The sequence below is a fragment of the Anabrus simplex genome, chromosome 6, assembly GCF_040414725.1.
Source record: "Anabrus simplex isolate iqAnaSimp1 chromosome 6, ASM4041472v1, whole genome shotgun sequence".
Taxonomy (NCBI): domain Eukaryota; kingdom Metazoa; phylum Arthropoda; class Insecta; order Orthoptera; family Tettigoniidae; genus Anabrus; species Anabrus simplex.
In genome coordinates this window covers 285,159,405-285,178,996 of record NC_090270.1, presented here as the reverse complement: position 1 = coordinate 285,178,996, position 19,592 = coordinate 285,159,405, and positions in this window count along the sequence as shown.

Here is a 19,592-nt window from a genome sequence, read left to right as displayed (position 1 = left end):
TTACCTTACTCATTAGGCGAGAAAACAATAGAGCAGCACAAAGCTCTAAACGGGCAATAGATTGCTGTTTTAATGGAGCAACGCTCGATTTAGAAGTCAACAGGATCACTGATACCTCATCATTATCAGATACTGTCCTAATATACACACAAGCACCATAGGCAGCTTCTGAAGCGTCAGAAAAGCCATGGATTTCAATAACCTTATTCTTAGCAAAGGGCATTACATTTCTTTGCACTCTGAGGTCATTAAGCAAGGGGAGCTCACTGTAGATAGCATTCCAGATTTCAATAATTTCAGATGAAGGTTCTAACACAAAATCCCAATCAATTTTCAACTGCCAAAGAGACTGCAGGATAAGTTTGCACTTAACTACGGCACATCCTAACAATCCAAGGGGATCAAATATGGAAGCAATGATAGTGAGAATGCTTCTCTTAGTGACTTCCTTAGGTGCTTTCTTCAAATTTATTTGAAACTGAAACTCATCACATTTAGCATGCCACACGATACCTAATGTTTTAATAGCTTCATCCTTAGTGAGGTTACAAGGTGACAACATTTCTCTATCTTCTACAGGGACATTGACAAGAGCTTCCGGACAATTTGACGTCCACTTTCTAAGATGGAAATGTGCACTATCAAGCACAGAAGAGATTTCTGATTGAAGCTCCTTAGCTTCTTCAACTGAACTAGTACCGGTCAGCAGGTCGTCAACATAAAAACAAGAGCGAATGATCTCTGATGCAGTGGGGTGAGATTCCTTGTGTTCATCAGCAAGTTGAACTAGACATCTCGTGGCAAGAAAAGGGGCGGAACTTGTACCGTATGTGACAGTGGTAAGACGGTAGTCCTTGATATCTTCATCAGTAGATTCACGCCACACAATTTTCTGAAGATTTCTGTGGTCAGGATGAATTAGCACACATCTATACAGCTTAGCAATGTCAGCCGTAAGAGCAACAAAATAGGTTCTGAACCTTAAAACAATGGACAGCAAGTCAGGCTGAGTAGTAGGACCAACCATTAACATAGAATTCAATGCTATCCCATTTGATGATTCACAACTTCCATCAAACACAACTCTCAACTTGGTTGTAGTGCTAGAATCCTTGAGCACACAATGATGGGGCAAGTAAAAGCTTACAGAGTTAGAGGTCTCTGGAGGAGCAATTTCCGTATGACCCATTTCACTGTATTCACGCATGAAATCTACATACTTCCTTTTCAAGTCTGGAAGCTTAGCAAATTTATTTTCCATCTGTTTGAGCCTTCTAACTGCATTATGCTTAGACTCAGCCACAGGTGGCACTTCAGCACGAATAGGAAGTTTCACAACAAATCTACCAGAATCATCTCTTTGAACACTATTCACAAAGTGTTCTTCACAAGCCCTTTCTTCAGGAGTAAGAACTGGTTGATGAAGTTCTTCAAGCTCCCAGAACCTTTGGAGTTTAGAGTCAATAGAATCAAGTTTCACAAGATTGGCACGACGAGCCTTGGCATTATTCTTAATGCACGATTCAGGGAAAGTGCCTGATAGCACCCAACCAAATTCGGTGTCTAATAAGGCGGGATAACCCTTCTTATGCAAAATGTTAGAAGACATAATTTCATAGTAGACATCAACACCTAGCAAAATATCAATAGTAGAGGGCTGATTAAATGTCCTATCACTCAAAATAATATCATCAGGAATAACCCAATTGGAACAATCAATTTCCTGCGCAGGGAGTGGACTTGTGATTGTGTTCACGACTGCACAGTTCAACTTCAATGTATAATCTGATACATTTGAGAACAAAACAAGGTTACATGTATAACTTACAGGAGACACATTCGAATTGCCTATACCAACAATAGGTAGACGACAAGACCTAGTACGGATACCAAGCTTCTTGACAAGATCAGAAGTCACAAAGGATAATTGACTCGCAGAGTCTAACAAAGCTTTAACTAGTATAATCTCTCCTGAGCTATTTTTTATTCCTACACACGCTCAGCAAAACATTAGAACCTAGTCCTGAAACAACCTTCATGGCAGTGGGTGAAACAATTGCAGAACTTGTAGCATTCATGTTATTATTGTTATTATTGGGACTTGCTTGTTCCTTGTGAACCAATAAGTTGTGGGGCCCATTACACTGGGGGCACTTGTTTTGCTTACACTGTTTAGAAACATGAGAAGCAGAAAAACAAAGATAACAAAGTTTATTTTCCCTCACAAACATGCGACGGTGATCAATGTTTGCTTGTTTGAACTTTCTACAATCAGAAATGCCGTGATTATCAAGTTTGCAAAACCTACAATTCAAGGAAGTGCTATTGTTGGCAATGTGAAGGGCTTTTAGGTTGGATTTTAAGTCTCGTGTTTGCTCAATAACAGGTTTCTTGCATTCTGTTAGCTCTAGTGTTTGACATTTTCTTTCCAAGAAATCAATTAAATTATTTAGTGTGGGAATATCAGTAGAGGCAAATTTGTTTTCCCATTCACTTCTATGGTTGGACTTGATCTTACTTAGAATCAATTCCTGTAGCAAAATTTCATGTAGTGGAACCTGACCCTCTAAATTGTCAACAGCACTAAGATTAGATTTTACTTGGTTTATCAATTTGCGATATTCAACGGAAGATCCACTAGTACAATTATGGAGATTGAGCAAATGTTTTACATGCTGTGAAACAATCAAGCGTTTGTTATTGTATCTTTCATCAACTAAATTCCAAGCAACAGTGAAATTATCAGCACATATGGATAGGTTATCTAACAAATCCCTGGGTTCGCCTTGAAGAGACGACAATAGGTAGTGTAGTCTTTGCACATTGTCAATGCGGGTATTGTTAATAACTAAGCTTTGAAAGGTGTTCCTGAAACTCAAGTATTTTGTCAAATCTCCTTTAAAAACAGGCAATTCAATGGGAGGGAGCTTCAAGCTACAGCTAGATCGAGTAGAGTTATCAGAGACAATGGATGTGTTACTAGGACTCCTGGGTCTTTCAAATGAACAAAGCAATTCTTGAATCCTACCAACTATTGTATCATACCTGTTTTCAAATTCATCATGCTCTCTGAAGTGAGTTTCGCTAGATTTTGAGTCTAATTCACATTCTAAATACTCCCTAACTGCACTGAATTCCTTCCAAATTTCTGGCAACCTATTCTGTTTGGAGATCAGTTCGTAGTGTTGATATTATCTTGCTTTAAGTAATTATCAAGGTGAGTTAATGACCTTTTAAGTAGACCACGTTTTTGAACAGCCTTTGCTTCGGATTCAAACACCATGATGAATACCGGTAGTTCAGGTAATCAATTATTGACAAGATAATAATAGAAATCAATCCTACAACTATGGTGACTATACAAACAATGAGCCCTATATTCAGTGCACTGCATTCATTTCGCATTGTTGAAATGAGTGACAGTCTTTGAATGGAACCAACAATGTAGGTAGATGCACAAAAGCATGAAATAACGTATAATAAACCACGTACGTTCTAAAATATGCAAAATACACAAAGCGGCCCAACAAATTATTAGCACGAAATCGTATAATGCCCATGAGAAGTCAAGACAAATCTGTTATTCTATACACGGAAAGTGCTAGCAGTAGGGTTAGGATATCAGGCAGGATGTCTACCCTAGTCAAGATAGGAACAATAAAGACAAATGGAACAGACTTACAGTACATGGCGGTGCTGTATCATTAATCATCACTACCACTGGAAACACTCCTTGGCTGGAATCACATGCCCAAAGTGACTGGAAAGTCCAAAGCATGACGGCTGCGATGTAATGTTCACTGGAGTCCAAATTTCAAGTAGCATTTAACATCTCGAACATCAGGGTATAAGATAAAGGCTGGCGTAAACAGCTCACAAGAACAAATGCAATAAATAGCACGTGGTAACTTCCACAGATTGTTAACGTGCGATATCAAAGCAGTTCCAAAACAATGTAGACTTCGTTGAAATCTCAATATGACGAATTCAAACATTCGTAGTAATTAGCCTTAAGCACGACATCCTGGTGTTTTTATACAATAACTGTTCACGATGCTTTTCGCGCCAAGCTCGTTGCTATGTTCAAACGGCGATTGCAGGCAGCAATTCATGACGATAACAATTTTTAGGTGACTAGCACAATGTTCAAAGTTCACAATGATTCTCATCGCGGCCCGGAAGGACCAAAATTTTATGTTGCGAACGACGAAACAACATATCGGCCGCACATAACAAAGTTCAGTTCCATAGGCGCACAAATACAATTTTGAAACAAATCAAATGGAGGACCAGACTGCCCCAAACGAGCAGACACAAACACATCACTCACAAGGTGATTCAAACATTTATTACACATGAATAAAACACTGCATATTTACACATTATGTACAACAAATTCGGAGGTACACCAAAACACGTGTACTGCTGCCGGTCGCCATGTTCAGTGTCTGTGTATAAAACAAAAACGCAGCAGCACATTGCCAACTGTTACAAAATGAAATGCGGCAGACGAGTACCAACACAAAAGCCGCAACATCTAGAGTACTAATTTTGATCTTAATGGAACGTGTTTATCCCAAAGAAGATTTTTCACAAGATGATATGATAAAACTGTGCTCCATTTTGTATGCTTCTAGTGATTTCTGCAGATGGTCAGCTGTCTGTTGTTACTACTCTGCGAAGATAACGGAACGGATGGACTTGTTCCAACTTGGATCCATCTGGAGTGATGTTAGTACGGATGTTCTGTCGACTAACAGGCCACACTGTCGTTTTGAACTTGCTTATCTTGAGACCAAATTGCTTGAATATAGCATTCCAGTCATTCAGCTTCTCTTGTAGTTCAGCCTCACTATCACCCCATATCACCACATCATCTGCAAACTTCTCTCAATTTGGCATAAATTACAGATATGATGTTTGACGACAGAAAAGAAATCCATATTTGATTGCACTAGTTTGAAAATCTTAATTTTGTTTCCCAGTTTCACACCAGGCAAATGCTGGAGCTGTATCTTAATTAATGACATGGCCATTTCCTTCTCACTCCTAGTCCTTTCCTTTGCCATCGTTGCCACAAGACATGTCTGTGTCGGTGCGACATAAAGCAACTTGTAAAAAAAATCCTAATTTGCTTACACAGGAGTTCTCTACTCTCTTGTCGAACACAGCAACCACCATTCGACGAGATTCTTCGCATCCTCAACCACACAAACGTGCAACTTACAACAGGCTAGTCTTTCGTGCCTTTAATATTCCTATGTCTAAGAAAGATTTAAGAAACAAATTGAATACTATCCGCGCTATTGCTGAATTCAACAGCTACAACAACTTTTTCATAGATCGAATAATGAACTAATTCAAGCACCGTCCCAAAACCACTTTAACTCAACACCTGCATTTTACACTTTTACTTTTAATAAAGATGTTTATAAAGTCACCAACATCTTCAATAAGCACAGTGTAAAAATAACTTTTAGAACTAACAACAGGAATGGAGATATCTTACGTAACTCTACCTTACTATCAAAGGGTAGAAAGGGTCCACCTACACAGTACCGTTAGAATGTATATTGTCTTATAAAACTGGGACTAGTTTCGACCTCATGTATATTGGGTCATTTTCAGCCATGCTCCAATTGGAAAACATAAGCACACCTATAACCAATAATAATATAAACCCTCTGGTATGACACAATTTACTGTCTGAATTTCAAACATTGATGAGGTCCGAACAACATATCCAAACTTGAAACTAAATGACACATCAAACTGCTGTGGTTGATGCCGAACTATTTTGGCATTCCTACAGTAGCCAATGTTCTTGAGTTGATCTGGGAGTTGGTATCCTTATCTGTGTAGACGAGCAATTTGATTGATAATTTATGTTTGATCATTAGTAATATGGGTAATGACTTACGTAGCTTTAAGGGAAACATTCGTAATATGAATAGGTATTCCTTTTCATCAGATATAGTGATCTATTGTTTAATTTGTTTTGAAGTGAATGTCTGAAAGGAAAATAATTTGAAGTAAAAAATTGAGAAAAGAAGGGAAGCTAGAAGATCGAGATAAATATGTATAGCTATATGAGACTCACTCCTATGTTCTTCGTAAGTTGTGTGCACTTGGTACGGATGCCAACACCAGACTGATTGTCGAGAGGGAGTAGGAGTATAGCTTATGATGGCAGGGATTATAGGAGGGATGTGTGAGAAGGGGCGGGTAGGTAGATTTGAAATGATTGGTGGACGTAATGTGTCTTTTTTCTGTTTATACTTTGTGTATATAGGAATTTATACAGCGTATGATGCTTCATTTGACAATCGTTTGAAAGTTTGGCAGTTTGGGTTTAGGAAAGGTTATTCCACTGAAGCTGAGCTTGTAGGATTTCAGCAAGATATAGCAGATATCCTGGATTCAGGAGGCCAGATGGACTGTATTGCGATTGACCTATCTAAGGCATTTGATAGGGTAGATCATGGAAGACTACTGGCAAAAATGAGTGCTATTTTACTAGAAAAAAAAGAGTGACTGAATGGGTGGCTATATTTCTAGAAAATAGAACTCAGAGAATTAGAGTAGGCGAAGCTTTATCTGACACTGTAATAATTAAGAGGGGAATTCCTCAAGGACCTTTATGTTTTCTTGTATATATCAATGATATGTGTAAAGAAGTGGAATCAGAGATAAGGCTGTTTGCAGATGATGTTATTCTGTACAGAGTGATAAATAAGTTACAAGATTGTGAGCGGCTGCAGGGTGACCTCGATAGTCTTGTGAGATGGACGGTGGGCAGTGGTATGATGATAAACGGGGTTAAAAGTCAGGTTGTGAGTTTCACTCTGAGTTTTAATTACTGCGTCGATGGGGTGAAAGTTCCTTTTTGGGGATCATTGTAAGTAGAGGGGAATCGTGTAATATGGAATACCATGTACTTTTGGCAGTATAACATCTTACCGAAATCAATTAGGTAATATAAATAAATATGGTTTGAAACTTCAAATAATTAGCTATGATTCCCTATATTTTTTAACTATAAATTTTTAATGTCTTCAAGTCAAAATATTTTTTTTCAAAAAGTTACGCCTGGCGGGTAAATAATATGTAAAATATAACACAACTTCAAGAACTTCTTTCAGTTATATTTAACTAACATTCGTACAGGTGGATGTACATAAATTTTTAAAAAATCAAAAGACTACATACATACATACATTATCATTATAGACTGTTGTGCCTTTCAGCGTTCAGTCTGCAAGCCTCTGTGAATTTACTAAACGTCGCCACAATCCTCGATTGGCAGCTAGCGTTGTGGCCTCATTTAATTCTATACCTCTTATCTTAAAATCGTTAGAAACCGAGTCTAACCATTGTCGTCTTGGTCTACCTCTACTTCTCTTACCCTCCATAGCAGAGTCCATTATTCTCCTAGGTAACCTATCCTCCTCCATTCTCCTCACATGACCCCACCACCGAAGCCAGTTTATGCGTACAGCTTCATCCATCGAGTTCATTTCTAAATTAGCCTTTATCTCCTCATTCCGAGTACCATCCTGCCATTGTTCCCACCTGTTTGTACCAGCAATCATTCTTGCTACTTTCATGTCTGTTACTTCTAACTTATGAAAAAGATATCCTGAGTCCACCCAACTTTTGCTCCCGTAAAGCAAAGTTGGTCTGAAAACAGACCGATGTAAAGATAGTTTCGTCTGGGAGCTGACTTCCTTCTTACAGAATACTGTTGATCGCAACTGCGAGCTCACTGCATTAGCTTTACGACACCTTGATTCAATCTCACTTACTATATTACCATCCTGGGAGAACACACAACCTAAATACTTGAAATTATTGACCTGTTCTAGCTTTGTATCACCAATCTGACATTCAATTCTGTTGAATTTCTTACCTACTGACATCAATTTAGTCTTCGAGAGGCTAATTTTCATACCATACTCATTGCACCTATTTTCAAGTTCCAAGATATTAGACTGCAGGCTTTCGGCACAATCTGCCATTAAGACCAAGTCATCAGCATAGGCCAGACTGCTTATTACATTTCCACTTAATTGAATCCCTGCCTGCAATTTTATACCTTTCAGTAGATGATCCATGTAAACTACGAACAGCAAAGGTGAAAGATTACAGCCTTGTCTAACCCCTGTAATTACCCTGAACCAAGAACTCATTCTACCATCAATTCTCACTGAAGCCCAATTGTCAACATAAATACCTTTGATTGATTTTAATAACCTACCTTTAATTCCATAGTCCCCCAGTATGGCGAACATCTTTTCCCTCCGTACCCTGTCATATGCTTTCTCTAGATCTACGAAACATAAACACAACTGCCTATTCCTCTCGTAGCATTTTTCAGTTACCTGGCGCATACTGAAGATCTGATCCTGACAGCCTCTCTGTGGTCCGAAACTAGTCTGGGTTTCATCCAACTTCCTCTCAACGACTGATCACACCCTCCCTTCCAAGATGCCAGTGAATACTTTGCCTGATATACTATCAATGAGATACCGCGATAGTTGTTGCAATCCTTCCTGTTCCCTTGCTTATAGATAGGTGCAATTACTGCTTTTGTCCAATCTGAAGGTACCTTACCAACACTCCATGCTAATTTTACTAATCTGTAAAGCCATTTCATCCCTGCCTTCCCACTATACTTCACCATTTCAGGTCTAATTTCATCTATTCCTGCTGCTTTATGACAATGGAGTTTATTTACCATCCTTTCCACTTCCTCTAGCATAATTTCACCAACATCATTTTCCTCCTCCCCATGAGCTTGGCTGTTCACAATACCACCAGGATGATTTCCTTTTACATTGAGATGATCTTCAAAATATTCCCTCCACCTCTCCAGTGATTCCTGGTATCTATTATAAGTTCACCTGAATTACTTAAAACACTGTTCATTTCCTTTTTCCCCTCCCTTCCTAAGATTCTTGATTACTGTCCAGAAAGGTTTCCCTGCTGCTTGACCTAGCCTTTCCAGGTTGTTACCAAAATCTTCCCATGACTTCTTTTTGGATTCCACAACTATTTGTTTCGCTCTGTTTCTTTCAACTACGTATAAATCCATGTCTGCATTGGACCTTGTTTGGAGCCATTTCTGATAAGCCTTCTTTTTACGTTTACAAGCTGCTCTCACTTCATCATTCCACCAAGATGTTCGCCTTTTCCCATCTTTACACACAGTTGTTCCTAGACATTCCCTTGCTGTTTCTACTACAGCATACCTGTATGCCACCCATTCACTTTCTATATCCTGAACCTGCTTACTGTCTACTGTTTGAAACTTCTCGCTAATCATATCCATGTACTTCTGTCTAATTTCCTCGTCCTGGAGATTTTCTACCCTTATTCGTTTGCATACAGATTTCACTTTCTCTACCCTAGGCCTAGAGATACATAGTTCACTACAGATCAGATAATGGTCTGTATCATCGAAAAATCCCTGAAAAACCCGTACATTCCTAAAAGATTTCCTGAATTCAAAGTCTGTTAAGATATAGTCTATTATGGATCTGGTACCCCTAGCCTCCCATGTGTAGCGGTGAATAGCCTTATGCTTGAAGAATGTATTCGTAACAGCTAAACCCATACTAGCACAGAAGTCTAGCAAACGCTTCCCATTCCCATTAGCTTCCATATCTTCCCCACATTTACCAATCACCCTCTCGTATCCTTCAGTTCTATTCCCAACTCTCGCATTGAAATCGCCCATTAGTACTATTCTATCCTTGCTGTTGACCCTGACCACGATGTCACTCAATGCTTCATAAAACTTGTCAACTTCATCCTCATCTGCACCTTCACATGGTGAATACACTGACACAATTCTAGTCCTAATTCCTCCAACTGACAAATCTACCCACATCATTCGCCCATTTACGTGCCTAACAGAAACTATGTTGCGAGCAATGGTATTTCTGATAAAGAGCCCTACCGCAGACTCTGCCCTTCCCTTTCTAAAACCCGTCAAGTACACTTTATAATCTCCTATCTCTTCCTCGTTATCTCCTCTTACCCGAATATCACTTACTCCTAGCACATCCAAATGCATCCTCTTTGCTGACTCAGCCGGTTCTACTTTCTTTCTTCCATAAGCCCCATTAATATTGATAGCTCCCCATCGAATTCCATTTTGTTCGCCAAGTTGTTTCCAAGGAGTCCCTCGCCTGTCAAATGGGAGTGGGACTCCATTACTCCCATAGGTTCGAGGCTTGCTTAAAATGTTCTAATATTGGGAATTAACTGAAATGATAGTCTATATACACTAATCATTCAAATGAGTTAACGTTTTACAATCACTTCTTCATTCAGCGACAAAAGTCACATATGTAATCACACGTTTCTTTTTTTTTTTACTTGCTTTACAAAGCTCCGACACAGATAGGTCTTATGGCGACGATGGGACAGGGAAGGGCTAGGAGTGGGAAGGAAGCGGCCGTGGCCTTAATTAAGGTACAGCCCCAGCATTTGCCTGGTGTGAAAATGGGAAACCACGGAAAACCATTTTCAGGGCTGCCGACAGTGGCGTTCGAACCTACTATCTCCCGAATACTGGATACTCGCCGCACTTAAGCGACTACAGCTATCGAGCTCGGTAATCACACGTTTCGGCCCCTGCACAGTCATTATGGGCCCATAAATGACACGTAACATGTCGAACCCACAGCTCTCCTCTAGTGTCTTCCGAAAACTTGGCGCAACAAAATAAACATTCAGCATCATCTTGGGCAGCTGGTGTGGTGTTTGGCACGAAATCCAGTTCCGATGAAACGTCTGAATGAAATGGTTCAGCAGATGCATCATCGCTGGTTGTTTCATTTTTGAAAAGCTTTTTATGTGATTTTAGGTTCTTTTTCTATGTTTGCCTCTTTCCTGGAACAGACTGAACTTCAACCTTCTTTAAACCGACTTGCTTGAATTTTTCTTTAGGTCGACTTTCTAGTCTAATTTTCTTAGCTGAAAGCTGATTCTCCAGTTCATTTTTGTATGGAGAAGATGTTAAGAGTGCAGACGTTCCAGGCTTTCTACCTCTTCTTGATGCCTTCCTTTTGGTTGGTGGAGGAGAGACGTTATGAGGTAAGATTAGACCTACCTTCGATTCATGGGATCCAGGGATGATTAGATTTGCACTTTGTTGGTTTGGTCAGGAGTTTTAGAGGTACCTGGTACAGGATCAGGGGTTGTAGAAGAGCAAGGAAGAGGATCGGATGAGCATGCTGAACTTTCCTGAGGATTTGATGAGTTTTTATCTGAGATTTGTCCTTCGTCGATGGACTTAAATGAAGTTAAGTGCTCTTCTGCAAGCTGTGAGTCTACAAGTGAAGCTGGTAAGAAATCTGTTTCAGGGATGATATTCCTATTTAGAGAGTAAATTCCAGTGGCTTTGAACCCATTAACTGCAATGTCACCTCTTTGTACTTTTAAGTAAGAACGACCGAACAGTTCCATTACATCAAATAACTCAAATTACGTGAACTGTGTCTCAAAAACATGCAAACTTCTTCACTGTAGTAAGATTTTAGAGCTCCCATGAAAGACTTGTCCAAGGGTTGCAACATGCGAACTATAAGGGGGTTTGCACAGGATACTGACATGATTTTCTCTTTGAATATTGTATTTTCACGACCACATTGTAATCGAAAGCGACTTTCAACCTATTAGGTCGTGTTACGTACATTTAGTACCTGATGAAGAGATGTTAAGTACAGAACAAAAATGGCCAACCAGACACCAGTGGGATCCGAACCCACAACCTCCCAATTTCGCGTCGGTTGCTCTACCAATTGAGCTATGGTGGCCTAGGCCATCTTTGTTCTGTTGGAAAGGATCTAAGCTACAGGTTGTGGGTTCAGATCCCACTGGTGTCTGGTTGGCCATTTTTGTTCTGTACATAACATCTCTTCATCACGTACTAAATGTACGTAACACGACCTAATAGGTTGAAAGTCGCTTTCGATTACAATGTGGTCGTGAAAATTCAATATTCATTGACTTGGCCCTCAACGGGCAACTTGAACGCACTCTACAGTGTGATGGTAGTAGTACCAGACCTGTAGCTTAGATCCTTTCCAACAGAACAAAGATGGCCTAGGCCACCATAGCTCAATTGGTAGAGCAACCGACGCGAAATCGGGAGGTTGTGGGTTCGGATCCCACTGATGTCTGGTTGGCCATTTTTGTTCTGTACTTTACATATCTTCATCACGTACTAAATGTACGTAACACGACCTAATAGGTTGAAAGTCGCTTTCGATGATTTTCTCTTGCTATCTTCATACCATCTGTGTTAAAATTATAAAATCCTTTTAATAACAACCACCTACTCAATACAATACATTACTCATTGAATTATAAAATAATCATGAGGTGTCTTAAATAATGGAACATGTTTCGTTCGACATAGCGAACATCATCAGCCTTAATTTACAAAGATTAGGTCAGGGCCCTGAGCTGAATGATAAAAATTGTTAAAAGAGTGACAATGCCATAATAAAAAGTAAAATGATAACATTAGACTTGAAATTCTAACAATATGTACAGATTAACAGCAAGTACTTGTAGTGAAATACATTGAACGATGGTAGTCTGTAAAGTTAAAACAAACATGAGGTTGTTAAAGTAAAAAGATATAGATATAGTGGATCTTAAAATATATGTCAATGCGTGAAGCATGGATTAATTATTGACTATGGAGTTCTTAAATTGAGCAAAACAAAACAAAAGTTGAAATAGAGTTTATTGAATAGTACGAGTCAAACTGAACCAGTTAAAAGGCGCATGGCGACGAAACTAAGGTTAAAATGACGTGAACTTCAGTAGTTAGGAATTCTGTAGGAGAGCCAACACAATGCCAGAGGGAAATACAAGTTGAACTAGTCCGTATTTACACACTAGCAGTAAAATTAATCGTATACAACGTAGGACACCAATGTGGACTCGTTAAAGAGTAACTATAAACTTGAAAGTAGGGAGAGTTCCAGCAAACCAGAGATGGATGGAGCAGATTATGGCACAATTGGAGTTAGAAATCCTTGGGATTGGTGTGAGGTGTTCGCTAACGTTGGCTGCGTGAATCAATCAATTGATTTATAGTTTATAGTTACTCTTTAACGAGTCCACATTGGTGTCCTACGTTGTATACGATTAATTTTACTGCTAGCGTGTAAATACGGACTAGTTCAACTTGTATTTCCTTCTGGCATTGTGTTGGCTCTCCTACAGAATTCCTAACTACTGAAGTTCACGTCATTTTAATCTTAGTTTCGCCGCCATGCGCCTTTTAACTGGTTCAGTTTGACTCGTACTATTCAATAAACTCTATTTCAACTTTTGTTTTGTTTTGCTCAATTTAAGAACTCCATAGTCAATAATTAATCCACGCTTCACGCATTGACATATATTTTAAGATCCACTATATCTATATCTTTTTACTTTAACAACCTCATGTTTGTTTTAACTTTACAGACTACCATCGTTCAATGTATTCCACTACAAATACTTGCTGTTAATCTGTACATATTGTTAGAATTTCAAGTCTAATGTTATCATTTTACTTTTTATTATGGCATTGTCACTCTTTTAACAATTTTTATCATTCAGCTCAGGGCCCTGACCTAATCTTTGTAAATTAAGGCTGATGATGTTCGCTATGTCGAACGAAACATGTTCCATTATTTAAGACACCTCATGATTATTTTATAATTCAATGAGTAATGTATTGTATTGAGTAGGTGGTTGTTATTAAAAGGATTTTATAATTTTAATATATTGTCCTCAATACGGTTCTATTATGAGATTAATTACATGTAACATCTGTGTTTCGGTTATGAGTGGAGTATCCATCAAGTATCAAGAGTACAGGAGAATCCTTAGTTGATTTAGTGGTCTCTACAAAATGATGAAACTATCTAGTGAAAATGTTGGTTTGTATCCATCCTGACAGACGGCACGCTGCGATAGATCCGGGTGGTGCACCCCTCATCAATTGGTCATTCATATTTGTGCATGGGAAAATGATTAATGGAGGAACAAAATCGCCCGCTGCACTCATGCAGGTGATTATGGTAACTAAAGACCCCTTCTCAGCAGCTGTCAGCTCACCTATTTGCTTTTTCCATTTGAGACCAACAACGCAAGGGATTTTGCTTTATACCACCGACAATCCTGACTCGTCCACATTATATACATGTTTGGCCGGGTATTTGTGCTTATCATAAAGACTTTCTAAGAGGTCAAAAAACATGTTTACTTCCTCCTTGTTAAAACCTTTCGTTCGTGAGAAAGAGGTCCCTGTTGGTTTTTGCAGTGATAATATGCCCTAGTGCCTACCCATAAATGAGTAGAACTAATCTTTTCCAGCCCTATCATCTTTCCCAAAGGGGTGAGCCATATTATTCTGAACAGCAAGTTGGAATGCTAAAATACAAACGTCTCTTCGAGTCAGTCCAAAGAACATTGCCTCCATGTCCAATAAATAATTAACTAATTCTTCTTCTAGTTCCTTAGTAGATACTGGCTTGCGCCCAAGAGTAGTTGAGGCAGCTTTCCTCTCGTCATGCACTTCGCTGCTTGCTAAACGAAAAAGTGTCGTTTGTGGAACCCCAAATTCTTTTGAAGCTTTCAGGAAGCCCATTTTCTTCTCCCGAGCCGCGTGTATGGCTTTCTCCATCTGCTCCGAGCTCCATCGCTTCCTTTTCTTCTCAATAACTTCCCTTTTCTTAGGCATGGGCAATCTGGAAAAGGAAGAAACCCTATTAGTATTGAAATTTAGAGCGTCCAAAGTAATAGACTATGTTTACTGAGCGAATCGGCCGTACGGTTAGGGTCGCGTAGTTGTGAGCTTGCATTCAGATAATCATGATTTCGAATCCCACCGTTAGCAGCCCTGGAGACAGCTTTCCATCGTTTCCCATTTTCACATCAGGCAAATCCTAGCCCTTTCCCATCCTTGTATCACATCAATGTAATTAATTCTAATTAATTTTAAATCTCATTTCACTTTGAAAATAAAACAACATTTCCTACTGAAACAAAATCACCAGTCACGTAACACCTGCCACTTAAATAAAAAATGCTTACCAGTTTCTAATGTATATTAAACCTATTATAAATTCTAATTTTAATTTGATTTACAAATCCAAAATTATGTTGGGAAATATGGCATTACCTACATGTCAGGGAATATGGAATACTTAGTATTCCCTATATCCTGACACGCCATGTTTGAATTCAAGGATTCATTATGCCATCAACTTTAATAATAATAATAATAATAATAATGTTATTTGCTTTACGTCCCACTAACTACTTTTACGGTCTTCGGAGTCGCCATCAACTTTGCACAACAAGGAAGTTACACTCGTATTGCAATAAAAGTAACTCTTGTACAATATGTAACATTGGATTTCTAAAGGCTAATACTAATATACAGATATGTCAATTACTCATTTTTTTCTCCCTCTCACATTCTATCACACAATATTTTATGTTGAAATTATACATATCATTGTTTTGTTATGCATTGACCATTGTGGCAACCCCCAGCTGGGGGAAATTTTGTAAATAAAAAATTACAAACCCACTTATGAAATACAATGTGGGTGCACATTAATGATTCTGAATGCATCAAAATAATTACACTTAGAACTATTAAATACGTGGATTTACCTAATTTTGGGTTATTGAAATCAATGGAAAAACCAGTTTTCTCCTATGAGGTCACAATACTGTATTTTAAAAAACAATACCAGGAAACATTGATGTAGTAGTGTCACAACATATAAAGGGCAGTCAAATGAAAACTGAACACGTGCCATAACAAACATGCCACATGAAAGGTGGCAATGCTGTTGTTATGTATCGATACTGCCATCGCTATGGTAGGAGACCTGCATAATGATAACTCACAGGTGTACACAGTTGTTGGGTTATGTCTTTGTTGGTGCGCGGACTGGTCTAGTGTGTTCGTCCAGCTGTAGAATTGGAGGCGAACAGAGAAATATGGTTAATTTTCTGGTGGCTGAGGGTCCTGGAATAAGCGAAACTCATCGTCGCATGTCTGCTGTATATGATGAACACTGCATGGCCATGGTGAGTGTGCACGAGTGGCATAGGAGATTCTCAGAAGGGCATGCATCGTCTTGCAGTGATGTGCAGGATAGGCTCTTCCGAGCCTGTACTTCTACGCTTCAGCAATTTTGTTGCAAAAACTTCAGCATCTTTGGTACAGCCCAAATCTTTCTCCTTGTGATTTTTTACATTCTTGGTGACCTGAGGAAAGACATTCATGGACATCGGTTTCATTTGGACGAGCAAGTGCAAATTTGGGTGCGGTTGTGGATCCGTCAGCAACCTACTTCTTTCTACAAAACTGGGATTGTCTCATCTCCCAGTAGGAGAATTGTATTAACAGTTTGGTAATTACTTTTGAGTAAACCGAACTCGATAGCTGCAGTCGCTTAAGTGTGGCCAGTGTCCAATATTCGGTAGATAGTGGATTCGAACCCCACTGTCAGCAGCCCTAAAGGTGGTTCTCTGTGGTTTCCCATATTCACACCAGGCAAATGCTGGGGCTGTACCTTAATACAGGCCACGGCCGCTTTCTTCCCACTCCTAGCTCCTTCCTGTCCCATTGTCGCCATGAGACCTGTCTGTGTCAGTGCGATGTAAAGCAACTTGCAAAAAAAAAAAAAAAAATTACTTTTGAGTAAAACCATTCCATGGTTACATTGTAGTGGATGTTCGGTTTTCATTTGACTGCTCCTTATAGTTTCACTTTTTATTTTTTTGAAAAGTGTGCTGTTGGTACTCTTCTTTTGTATCTTGTTTCATCACAGTCCCTAACAAGACACCAACAGTAGTTGCCCATCATTGAAGGTTTCCAGTGCACTTGAAAACCATTTTCCATAGTAAGAATGTCTTGGCAAATGCGCTTACTCTACTTCATCATCATCATCATTATCATCATCATCATCATCACTGTCCCACTCCAGTCGCCCATGTGTGGTTTACAAGTCTCCTCCACTCCTTTCTGTCCTTCAACTTTTCCTGCTCCATTACTTCCGCCACATCCAATCCAGCTTCTCTAATGTCCTTCCAAATTGGATCCATCCACCTGCTTCTCGGTCTTCCAACTTAACTTCCCCTTCAAATTCCCTTCTTGCTACCCATTCCTTTCCCATTATTTTTACATGTCCGAACCATCTCAGTCTTGCTTTCTATGTTCTGTACTACCAGTTCTATATTCAGCTCTTCTCTGATTTAAATATTTTGAATTCTATCTCTTCTTGTTCTTAAAAATTTTATTTTCTACTGCTTGGATCTTACTACCTTGTCTCTTATTAGTTACTTGTGTTTCTAGTCCATATGTTACAATTGGTATGAAATACTCTTTATATAATGTTAATTTCGTGCTCTTGGGTACTTTGTCATCCCATAAAAGCTGTCTGACTTGATGATAAAATGTTGTACTTTTACTTAGTCTGTTATTAATTTCAGGGTTGATTTTTCATTACTCCCATTAATAATGCTACCCAGATATGTAAACTGTTCTACATTCTCTAACAGTTCTCCATCTATGTTCACTTGGCTTCTCTTTTTCTCTTTTCCACGCTGCATGACTACCGTTTTCTTTTTACTAATTACCATTCCAAACTCCTTCAGCTATTCATTCCAATATCCAGTCTCCTTTGTACTTCCTTTTCTCCCTTTCTCCAAATCACCACATCATGTGCAAATACCAAAGCATTCACTTCATCACTACCGATACTCTGTTTTACATGTTTTATGATTTCATCCATCAGTATAATAAACAATAATGGCGACAGTTAATTTCATTGCTTGAGACTTTTTTTCATATAAAATGTTTCAGTGTCACAACTCCCACTTGTACACTGCTTTTTCTCATGATACAACATTTTTATCTTGTTAATTAATGATTTTGGTACATTCCTCTTCAGTAGGCATTCCTATACTTGTTTTCTCTTAACAGTATCATAAGCTTTTTTTCCAAATCCAAAAATACGAATATGGTTTCCTTGTTCCTTTCCAGATATTTTTCTATTATCGTTCGTACTGTACATATAAAGTCTATTGTTGAGGTATTCGGTCTAAAGCCATATTGTACTTCCTCTAACTGTGTTTCTGTTATATCCCTCAGTCTTTTTTCTATGACTTTCTCCATTATTTTTAGCCCATGTGATAATAGGGTTATACCCCTATAATTTTCACCTTTCTTCCTATTTCCTTTTTTGAACAATGGTACAATGTTTCCTTGTTGTCAATCTTCAGGTATCCTTTCTTCCTTCCATTAGGCATTGAGGGCTCTGTATAGCCACAGTAGTATAATGCTTCCTGCTGCCTTAATCATATCAGCATTGAATTCGTCTTTTCAACTTGCTTTACCTTTGGTCATTGCTTTCACTGCCCTTTCAAGTTCCAACCATGTTATTGGGTTCTCTTGTTTTTCTCCATCTATTATTTCCATTTTCTTATCCCCTTCTTTCTCCAAGCAGTCAACCTCATTATCAAGTTTTTCAATATACACTGCCATCACCTTCTGAAGACCCTTTTCTCATGTACTATGGATCCATCTTCTCTCTCTAATGCCTTGATTTTTTCTTGATTTATTGTTTTCAATTTTATTACTCTGTATTATAGTTTCTGATTTCCTTGACTATCTTGCTCAATTTTCTTGGTAAACTCTCCCCAACATTTCTCCTTTTCTTCCTTGATACTCCTCTTTACTTGTAGTTTCAATCTTTTGTATTCTACTGTACCGGTTACGACCTGCACATGCCGTATTTTTTTTTTACTATTAATTGTATTCCATCATCACGCAAGACGTTCAGAGCGAACTTGGTTTGTTTGCGTTTGGAGGAGCGAGCAGGGGAGCCAGCGACAGCTGTGTGTGTAACGTAGCTGCAGGGACAATATAGACTACCCGCCTGACACCAGTGTAGCCTGCATGGCCTGGTATGTTCTGGAAATGAACGTCACGCCTTTGCGAACATTCGACTGAAAAAAATTTCAAAACTTCTGTAATAATAATCACAGCGACTTGAGCGATACGTCATTTTGAAGAGGATAACTTAAAAGTCTCAAATTGTGAATCTCAAGTACATCCGTCTAGGGATTCGCGAGATAATCAGCCTCAAAGAGATCACGTTATCTGGTGACGTAGGAGCCCCAAACTGAATATAAGCTGAGCTCACTAGACCCAAGACAGTCATAGCTGAGTGTCTAGCCTGACTCTCCACGCTGAAGTGTTCGTCTAACTGCTGATAGAGGCTATCTTCAAATATTCAAAGTCTTTGTGTGGGACGTAAACTCTGACAGTCGTGTTGAAAATATAAATGGTACGCGTGTGAACTCTAATGTATAACAAAGTCTTTATAATGGTCATTGAGTCTATCAATTAAGTTGAACTTATAATCTGTGCGCATGTTTGAACTCTGATTATGACAAGTTGTATATTGGACTTAGGTGACAACAATCAAGTCAAATTTATATTCTGTGCGCATGTAGAAACTTCTCGATATAACTTACTTTCTTCTTGTAGAACTGAA